General features: G+C 39.0%; 1 non-coding gene across 1 annotated transcript; it reads right to left on the reverse strand.

The window, feature by feature from the left end:
- Positions 1-979: 979 nt before the first annotated feature.
- Positions 980-1,085, reverse strand: LOC145606407 (small nucleolar RNA R71). Its single transcript, XR_014105288.1, has one exon. It is a non-coding gene; the product is annotated as a small nucleolar RNA R71 (small nucleolar RNA).
- Positions 1,086-9,641: the final 8,556 nt, after the last annotated feature.

Consider the following 9,641-nt stretch of genomic DNA (forward strand, 5'->3'; position numbering starts at 1 on the left):
TGTGGCTTGCATTTACACGATTGAGGTGTCTTGTGATGTTTCATAGCTAGAGTTTATCGTAGTTGACGCTAGTTAGACCTCTAGGAGAATAGCTTGATATGCTCTATTGGTTGCATGATTGATCTTCCCTCACATTGCTTGACTTAGCCAATTTGACCTCCCAATTAGTTGATTCCATTATGACTACATGTGGATCCTAGCCCTAGTGCTTATTGCAATTGATTTCTTCTCGTTTATTTGCCAAGTTTGTCCTAGTATAGAATTCATACCCTATTTCTAGACTTCGGGATAGCTTGACTATAGACAATAGACAATAGCCCACCATTCCTTTGGGTTCGACCCTTGACTTACCATATACTAGTATAGGGTTGGTTAAGTGTTTATAAATTTTGTTTGTTCTTGGGTAGGGGTTAGCCCCAACGACCTAGCTTCAACCCTCGATCAAAATGGCGCCGTTGTCGGGGAATGGTGTCGTGATTGTGTATTGTTGTTGAGTTTATTCCATTTTATTCAAAAACACAAAAAGATTTTCTTTTAGGCTACACTTGTAGCCATGCTACTAATAATTTTGTTTGAGATTGTGTGCAAGTGAACATGGGAGAAGCTCATAGAGTGACATTGAAGGAGTTGGGCACTCTGGGCGCTTACAAGTATGAGAGCGGGATCGCTCCATTATTGATCCTGGATGGTGATTTTGAAATCAAACCGGCTATGATCACCTTGATTGAGAGAAAAAAATATGGTGGCACAAAAAGTGAAAATCCTCTCAACCATCTCAAGGATTTTGAGAAGTATTGTAATACAATTATGGTAGCCGGAGTTGCTCAAGAATATATAAGGCTCAAGTTGTTTCCCTTCTCTCTCATTGGAAGAGCTTTAGAGTGGTTGGACAAGGAGGTAAAGCCAAGGTCCCTTAGGACGTGGGATGAAGTCACAAAAGCTTTCTTGTCCCTTTTCTACCCACCAAAGAAGACGGTGGAGGCTAGAGCCTTAATCCAAAGTTTCAAGCAATTGCATAGAGAGAATCTCTATGAAGCATGGGAGAGGTACAAGGATTACCAAAGGGAATGCCCTCACCACAGAATTCCAACCTATCAAGTCATACAAATTTTCTATGGTGGTTTGAGCTCTCAAGGTAGATCGAGCCTTGATGCCGGAGCCGGAGGGTCGATTATGAACAAAACGGAAGAAGAGGTTGTGGATGTAATAGATGATGTGGTAAGGAACTACATGGATTGGCATGATGTAGAGAGGGAATCGGCAAGCACAAGTGGCTCAATCGATCAATCTAATGTCGTCAACGATTTGTCCACATTGGTCTCGGAGTTAGGAAAGGAGGTGAATTCTCTCAAGACCAAGCTCGAGAGTCCTTCACAAGCTTCTAGTCTTCCCTCCCAATTTAAGGGGAGAGGTACATCTTCCTACTCCAACCCCCTTTTTGCTTCTTGTTGCATGCTAAGAGAATGCTTGGTTTGTGATTTATGTGGAAAGAATGATCATAATGCTTCTAATTGCCCCAATGTTCCTTGTGATAGATATGATGGATATGAGAATGTGCATATGAATTGTGTTGATAATAATGATTTTGGACCTAGATTTAATGCTCAAAAGAATTTTGGGAATAGGAATTATCACAATCATGGGAGCTATGATAATTATAACCAAAATAGTGGTTATGGTAACCATGTGACCCAAGAATTTTGTGGTAACCATAATAACTTTTGTTGTAATGATCAAAGCCATGGCCAAGAATATGGGGATCATAACCAAGGTTATGGTAACCATAATCAAAATTCCAGCTAAAATCATGGTAAGGGTAATTGGAGTAATCAAAGTAGGGGAGATTTTCAAAATGATGTTCAAAGAGATACCCCACCCCAAATTACTCCAAAGACTCAAAGCCAAGGTGATGATTTCTATGCTCAACAATCCCAATTGAATAGGCTAGAGAATTTCATGATGGCTCAATCCGAGAAGTTGAATGAATTCACATTGTCTTGTAACAAAATGTTTGAGTACCTATTTACTCATGGAAAGAAGCTTGAGAACCAAATTGTTCAACTAGCCGACCCTTTGAGAGATTGTGCTAGTCCATCTTCTTTACTCTCACAAGAAGTTGACTCTAGGGAACTGATGTGTGCTATGACCACTAGGAGTGGTAAGGTCCTTAAAGAGAGTGTTCCTAGGAAGAGTAAGGAGAGTGAAAAGGACAGCGATCCGAGTGAAGGGAATAAGCATGAAGAGCCTAGCAAGATGAGTGAGGATTCCAATGATAAGCCTAAAGAGAAAGAGCGGAAGCAAGACGAGGTTTACAAACCTAGACTTCCTTACCCCCAAAAGCACAATAGGCACAAATTGGATGAGCAATTTGGGAAATTCATTGAGTTGCTTAAGCAACTTCATCTTACTCTTCCTTTCACCGATGTGGTAGAACAAATGCTAAACTATGCTAAGTTTATTAATGAAATTTTGAGCGGTAAGAGAGACTGCAATATGGTGGAACCGGTGAATTTGGGGGAGTGTTTTAGTGCCTTTATTCATAATGACTTACCCCAAAAGTTGAAAGATCCCGGAAATTTCTCCGTACCTTGCAAAATCAAAGGAAAATTGTTCCACAATGCTCTTTGTGATCTTGGTGCTAGTGTTAGCATCATGCCTTATTCCGTTTTTAAGAAACTTAAGCTAGGTGAGCTCCTTCCATCCAACATGACCCTTCAATTGGCCGATCGGTCTATTAAGTTTCCAAAGGGAAGAGTTGAGGATGTTCCTCTCAATATAGGAGAGTTCACCATTCCCGTTGATTTCATTGTGCTTGAGATTGCGGAAGATGACCATATCCCTATCATCTTAGGAAGACCTTTCTTAGCCACCTCGGGAGCCTTGATAGATGTTAAGGGAGGTCGTATTACCTTGAGAGTTGGTAAGAATGAGGAAAGTTTTGAGCTAAAACCAACGCATGAGTCTTTGTCTCTTGTGAAAGGAATTATGTGTGTTAATTCCCCTCGCCCTATTGATAATGTATGCATGATTGGTTCTTCAACTAACAATGTTCTTGAGAATTGTGATGATGTGCTTTTGAGTTGTGATTGCAAGAAGTTTAGTGAAGAGAAAACGAAGGTTCCCAAGCTTATGGACGAGGAGGAAATTGACATTCCTCATTGGTTTGAGCTCTACCCTCAAGAAGAGGATGATGACCCCAAGAGTGTGGATGGTGTGAAACCATTTACAAAGAAGAACGAGGCAAAGAAAAGAGCACGAGCTTCTAAGAAAAAGAGAAAGAGAATGAGATTATGGAAAGAGAAGCTTGCTTTTGAGGAGTTATTGAATGATGTCTCATCAAGCAACAACGAGAAGTTGCTAGAAGTTGAGGAGAAATTTGCTCTTTCCGCCACTTTGAAGAAGGTGGTGTTCTTTGACCCTCCATGATTTGGAGGAAGGGTCGAGCTTAGGACCATAAGCAAGAGCTTCCCGGGAGGCAACCCGGAGATTTCTAACTTTTCTTTTTGATTTTGATTTTTATTATTTTCCTTTCTTTTAGTTTCTTTTCTTTCACTTTTCTACTCGTTTGGATTTGTAGGTTGGATTCTTGGGATTGGATTTCTTCAGGTGAGCATGAGGAATGAGAAGGTGTTTTGCGGTTTTTGATGTTATTACACTCGATATCATCGAAATTTGAGGTAAAAGGGGAAGAATTTTAGTGAGGTAAGATAGGGAATTTTGTGCTTTAAAAGTTGAAGGAAGTTTGTTTTTGGTGGGTTCATGTGGTGCTACCATTATTTTGGGATTTTGAACCCACTAAAATGGGGTTTTGCTACTGCCTATGTTGGTGTTTATCATCATCATTATTTGTGTACCCACCAATGGCCGCACCCACTGCCATGCCCCCTTATCTTCTCCTTCCTTCTTTCTTCTTTCATTTCCCCTTATTTCCTCCTTCTACCTTCGACCCCCATCACCCTCATACCCTCAAAACCGCACCAACCTTCTTCCATAAGTCATCAAATTTCATTTATCCAAAACCTTTAGATCCAAGTCCCTTTGAATCCAAATTTTGTAGTCTAAATGTCTTTTAATTAGCTAGTAGTTTAGTTGGTTACTCAGTGTTACTTTGTAGCTTCCTTTTCTTCTCTTTTTGGTTTTGAAGTTACTAACCATTTTCGTTGTTTATAGTTTCTTTTGCTTTTCTTGTTCTCACATGGCTTTTTGATGATGCTCACGATCTTGGAACGCAACGAAGGTGGTTCTTTCTATCGCTTTTGTTTATTATGCTAAGCATGGATAGCTCGGTGAGACCTTTCTAATTTTTCTCTTTATTTTCTTTGGATGCATAGATTAGGATTAGTTTAGGGGAATTTGAACGGTTCGAGGATGATTGCTTGTTAACACGTAATGTGTTTGGGATCGATGACGATGTTGTCATTCGATCACTTGTTTGTCGATTGGGATATATGTGTTTAACTTGCTCTCTAGTTCTTTTCTCCTTTTCTCCTATTCTTCTGTATCTATGACTTTCCTTTTCTTTTCTTTTCTTTTATTTTTTCTTTTCCTTTTATTTTCCTTTGTTTTCATTTTTGTTTGTGGTTTGGTTTTGAGGCTTATTTTTCATTTTTGTTTTCCTTATGAGTTGGACTTTGTACATTGGACTTTGTCTTTTGCATGACTTTCTTCTTAGGTAGTAAAGGTATGCACGGTTTGAGACTATGTTTGGTTGACTCTAGGATAGGTGTATGCTAGGGTAGTTGGTTTGAACTAGAAGGATCATGAAGCCGGATTCTACTTATTTGTGGCATGCTTGGTAGTTGCTCCCTATATTCGATTTGACACCACTAGTGAGTTTTTGCTACATCCATGTGAGGTTCATCGTTTTTCAAGCCTTCAACCTATTTTATATGAGCGGCGTGGATCCTTGGCTTTGCAAACCTAATCTATAAAGCTTTATGTATGATTCTTAAACCCGAGACCGAGCTATCTAGGGAGGACAAAGGCACCTTTTTCGGGGTGGTATTTTTCATTTTTAGGATAGTTTGCTTAATATTTGTTTCTGGGTTTACATTTGCCTTCTTGCAACCATTTGAGCCTATTTCCTTCTTTTCAAGCCACATCTTTAGATCTTTGGCCTTTTGTTTCATTTACTTTCTTTTCTTGTTTTTGTGAAGCAATTGATCATTCTTGAAGAAGTTGTGGTGATATAGTTGAGATTTATGGTTCCATTGATGCAAGTTTGTGATTTTAATCTTCTTTGTGAATAATGGCAAATGTGTATGATTAAAAGCCGTCCTACATCATAAAAGGCATGGACAAATAATTGCAATATTGAAAAAGCCGTCCGAATTTAGAAAAAGGCAAGGACAAAACATGTCTTATAAAAAAACACAAAAAAATTGAAAAGGTGAAATTTCAAAAATATTTTGATGTATTCTTTTCTCCTTCTAAGCATTGAGGACAATGCTTCATTTAAGCTTGGGGGAGAAGCGTTTACGCTTTTTGTATATATTTCTTGTGAGTATAGCTTTGAATAAGCTTGGGGGTGTTGTTTTTGTTTGGTGACTTCTTGATCGTGTTGTTAAGGATTGATCACCCTTTTGCTTCACTTTTTAGGAAAACTGCAAAATTTTAAATTTTAGCCTACCTTCACCCTTTATGCCTTATGTTACAACCTTGGGGAAAGACCTTTCGACCTAGAAAGTTGAGTCATTATTCGGGGGAGGGAATCATGGGTCATTGCCTAAGGAAAGGGGATGCATAGTCAAGATTGTCGAGTAGCCTAAATAAATCTCTTTTTCCTGTTCCTTCGAGGAATCATTGGGATGCTCACTAAGGGGAGATTTGTGACTAGTGGCGAGAACGCGGTAAGATCGTTTGGGATGAACGTGGATTGTGATGTCTAGTTCCTATGCCTAGCATGCCCTATGTTTCAATCAACCTTGGATATCTTGAAAAGTGCATACCTTGACTACTTGAGAAAGATTTTCATTCATTTGCATTGTAGTCTCTTTGTGAGTCCATTTCGCAAAGGTTTTGTTTTCCTTTTTCCTTTTCTTTTCTTTTTACGGTTTTGCCTCTTTGATGTTGGTGAGAATTGTGGGTAAACTCTTAGGATACCCTTACGAGACCTCACTCGTCCTCATAGGCGACTTTGGGGTTTAAAGGGCTTGTTGTAGCTAAAAACAACCGTGATTCCTACGACAGTGAGTCTTAGTGTATATTCTCGTCTTGAGTTTTTCTTTTTCTTTTTGAATAAGTTTTTCATCCTTATTCTTTCTTGCTTGGTTTTGCTCGAGGACGAGCAAAAGTTTAGCTTGGGGGAATTTGATGAGTGTCATTTATGGCACTCATTTGATCTCTTTTAGGATGATTTTCATTCCATTTTGTAGCTCTTTTCCTTAGTTTTTCTTAGTTTTGCTCTTTATTTCGTTAGTTTGTGCTTTTCGTAGTTAGTTTCCTTGTTTTGTGCATTTCTTTGTTTATTCGTTCTTTTTCCCTTTTATTTGTTTGTTTTCGTTTGTTTTTAGGTTATGATCGTGTTTCCAAAGATTCCCGAGCTTTCCTCTTACATTTCTCATCAAGTTGGATGCTTCGTGTTCGCTTTTGAAGCTTCAAGTTTGAAGGAACGCAAGGAGCAAGTCAAGAGATCGGTGCACGTATGCGGTGGGGGCGTCATCTTTGCCACAAACCCACCAAAATATCCATTTCAAGACTGCCTACCTTGGTGTTCATCATCATCACCTAGACGAGCGCACGAGGTTGAGCTAGGACGAAGAAGGGGATCTATGAGCTGCTGCCAGGTGCGGGCGCGCACGTGTGGGGTGCGGCCGCGCATCAGCTAGGTGCGGCCGCACCTGCCTGGGTGCTCTGTTCCGTACCCTTCTTCGTGCGCCCGCGCCTCCCGGGGTCTATTTTTGGACGATCTAACCGACTTTTCTTTTGTATCTTTCTTATATATAGTATTTCCTTCTATTTTTAGGGAGAGAATCAATTAGATAATCATAAGAGAACTTTTGAGATCATATTTTAGAGAGAGAAACTCTAGGTTTTTAGAGAGAGAATTTCTTTAATTCCTTTGATCTTTGATCAAGATTGTAAGATTTCCTTTTCTTTAATTCAATCTTTAGTTTGATCTTTAGTTAGTTTTCAATTGCTTTGTTGAATGTTCAAGTTTGATTGAAGTTTGATTGATTTGTGATTTGATTTTAGTTTGTTCAATTTGATCATGATGAATTGGTTGTTTAGCTTTATTTTGATCTTGATTTATATGGATTGTGAGTAGTTAGATTGCTAGGGTAATGGTGAAGCATGTATGAGTAATGGATTAATGCTAATTGGGGAAAATTGATGGAGTTGATGATGTGATTAAATTTGGTTGATGATCATGTGCATGTGTGTGATTAATTAAAGAGTAGCTAACTTTGATTGTTGCACTAGATTGCATTGTAAGTTCACATTGATATGGACCATTGATTTGTGGCTTGCATTTACACGATTGAGGTGTCTTGTGATGTTTCCTAGCTAGAGTTTATCGTAGTTAACGCTAGTTAGACCTCTAGGAGAATAGCTTGATATGCTCTATTGGTTGCATGATTGATCTTCCCTCACATTGCTTGACTTAGCCAATTTGACCTCCCAATTAGTTGATTCCATTATGACTACATGTGGATCCTAGCCCTAGTGCTTATTGCAATTGATTTCTTCTCGTTTATTTGCCAAGTTTGTCCTAGTATAGAATTCATACCTTATTTCTAGACTTCGGGATAGCTTGACTATAGACAATAGACAATAGCCCACCATTCCTTTGGGTTCGACCCTTGACTTACCATATACTAGTATAGGGTTGGTTAAGTGTTTATAAATTTTGTTTGTCCTTGGGTAGGGGTTAGCCCCAATGACCTAGCTTCAACCCTCGATCATTCATGTGCGTAATTTTGATTAAAATTATTGTCATATGCATAAAAAAGGTCCTCATTGAATAGACCATCCGAAATGAGTAAAAACATAGGATTTTTACACGTAGGAAATTTGAGAAATATCTTTCACAACTAGAATCGAAATAATACTGCGAAATCTGGAAAATCCTAAGAACACAAATACCTGCTGAGGCATGTAGGAACTGTAAAGAGCTTCTGTCGCTTGGCGACAGAGGTTCTTTTGCGGCGACAGTCCCTGTAGTCTGGCGCTAAGTTCTTCAAATACCAAGCAAGAACTCTGCCTTCTTACTTTGACCATTTCTAGTACTGTTGGCTCGATTCTACTTCTAGATTGAGTTTTTCTCTCTTTTCTATAACCCATATGTGTTCTACATATGGCCATAACCTTATGGGGCTTCACGCTCCATCAACCGAATTGAACGCTCCTGGTAACGCCGGGTACATCCGAGTTTGTGAAGCCACCAAACCGTGGAAGCAAGTTTAACTTGCGGGGTCCCATCCATACGCGCCAACCCTTCCAAAGGTAAGGCTTCCGCGCGATGCATCCGGACTCATAACCATGGACCCTCTTTGACTAACCCATATCCTTGAACTTTATTGAACTAGAGCCATGGTTAGGTTGCAAACTCATTACATCATGTTGTGACTGTTTGAACTACTTGTGCATTCTTTGCTTGTGCATACTCTATATGTGCTAACCGTTTGTTTGACTTGTGTTTAAGTCTAAATAAACCAATTAATGACTAAAAAGGACTTTGTCTAATTAATTAATTAATTAATTAATTTGACCAATTAAAGACTAATAAATTAATAAATATGACGTAGTATGACTTTAGGCAAGTCCCCTTAGAGTGAAATTACTGGAAACAATCCAGATTAATGTTCCAGCAATGGCGCAAAAATTTGGAATGTGGCGCCTCTTTTTACTGTCTGTCGCCTGGAGACAACTCTGCCATTTGGCGACAGGCTTTAAAACAGTGGCGACAGTTCTGTTGTACTGGCGACAGTCCAGATTCTCACTCGAGTCATCACGACGAGTCTAATTAAACAGTTTGCCAGTCAGTTTAATTGATTTATTATTGGTTTTAACCATGTTTAAGTTTTTTAATTGAGTTTAGGCACTTAGTCCCATGGTCATATACAAAGGTCAAAGCATGTCACTTGCACTCACTTATAAAGCACACACTTAACATGTTTGTCACACCATGACCACATCTAGAGAGTCTTGAATGCGTGTTTTTTCCGTCATTTTTTTAGGGGGGTAAGTCGGATATTAATTCTCCAATTGAACCACTTGTTTGAACCCATTCCCAAAAATATGCACCCTATTTTTTTGCTTTTCGCTTTCTTTTTTTTTGCTTTTAAAACCATAAAATCAAAGTCAACTTGAGTCAAGTCATTAAAACGAATATGGTTTAATTTACAGCGCGTGGGGCAAGAAAGGAAGGGCGTTTAATCAAGGACAACACTTTTGTTCAAGTTCTACTTTTTGATAAGCCAATTGGTAGGAAAAGGAAAGCTAAGAAGATGATGGCAAGTCAAGAAGAACTCAACGAAGTTAAGGGACAAGTGGCTACTATGGCTGAAATGTTGAAGAACTTAACTCTTCAAATGAATGACCCTGCAAGACAACAACAAATGGAGCTCATCTAGGAAAGTTTGAGAAAACTATCCAATGACTATAGATTCCAGGGGATTAGCTCGCAAGGGGTCTCGGTG

The sequence above is a fragment of the Chenopodium album genome, chromosome 22 (genome assembly GCF_948465745.1).
Source record: "Chenopodium album chromosome 22, dcCheAlbu1.1, whole genome shotgun sequence".
NCBI classification, from domain to species: Eukaryota; Viridiplantae; Streptophyta; class Magnoliopsida; order Caryophyllales; family Amaranthaceae; genus Chenopodium; species Chenopodium album.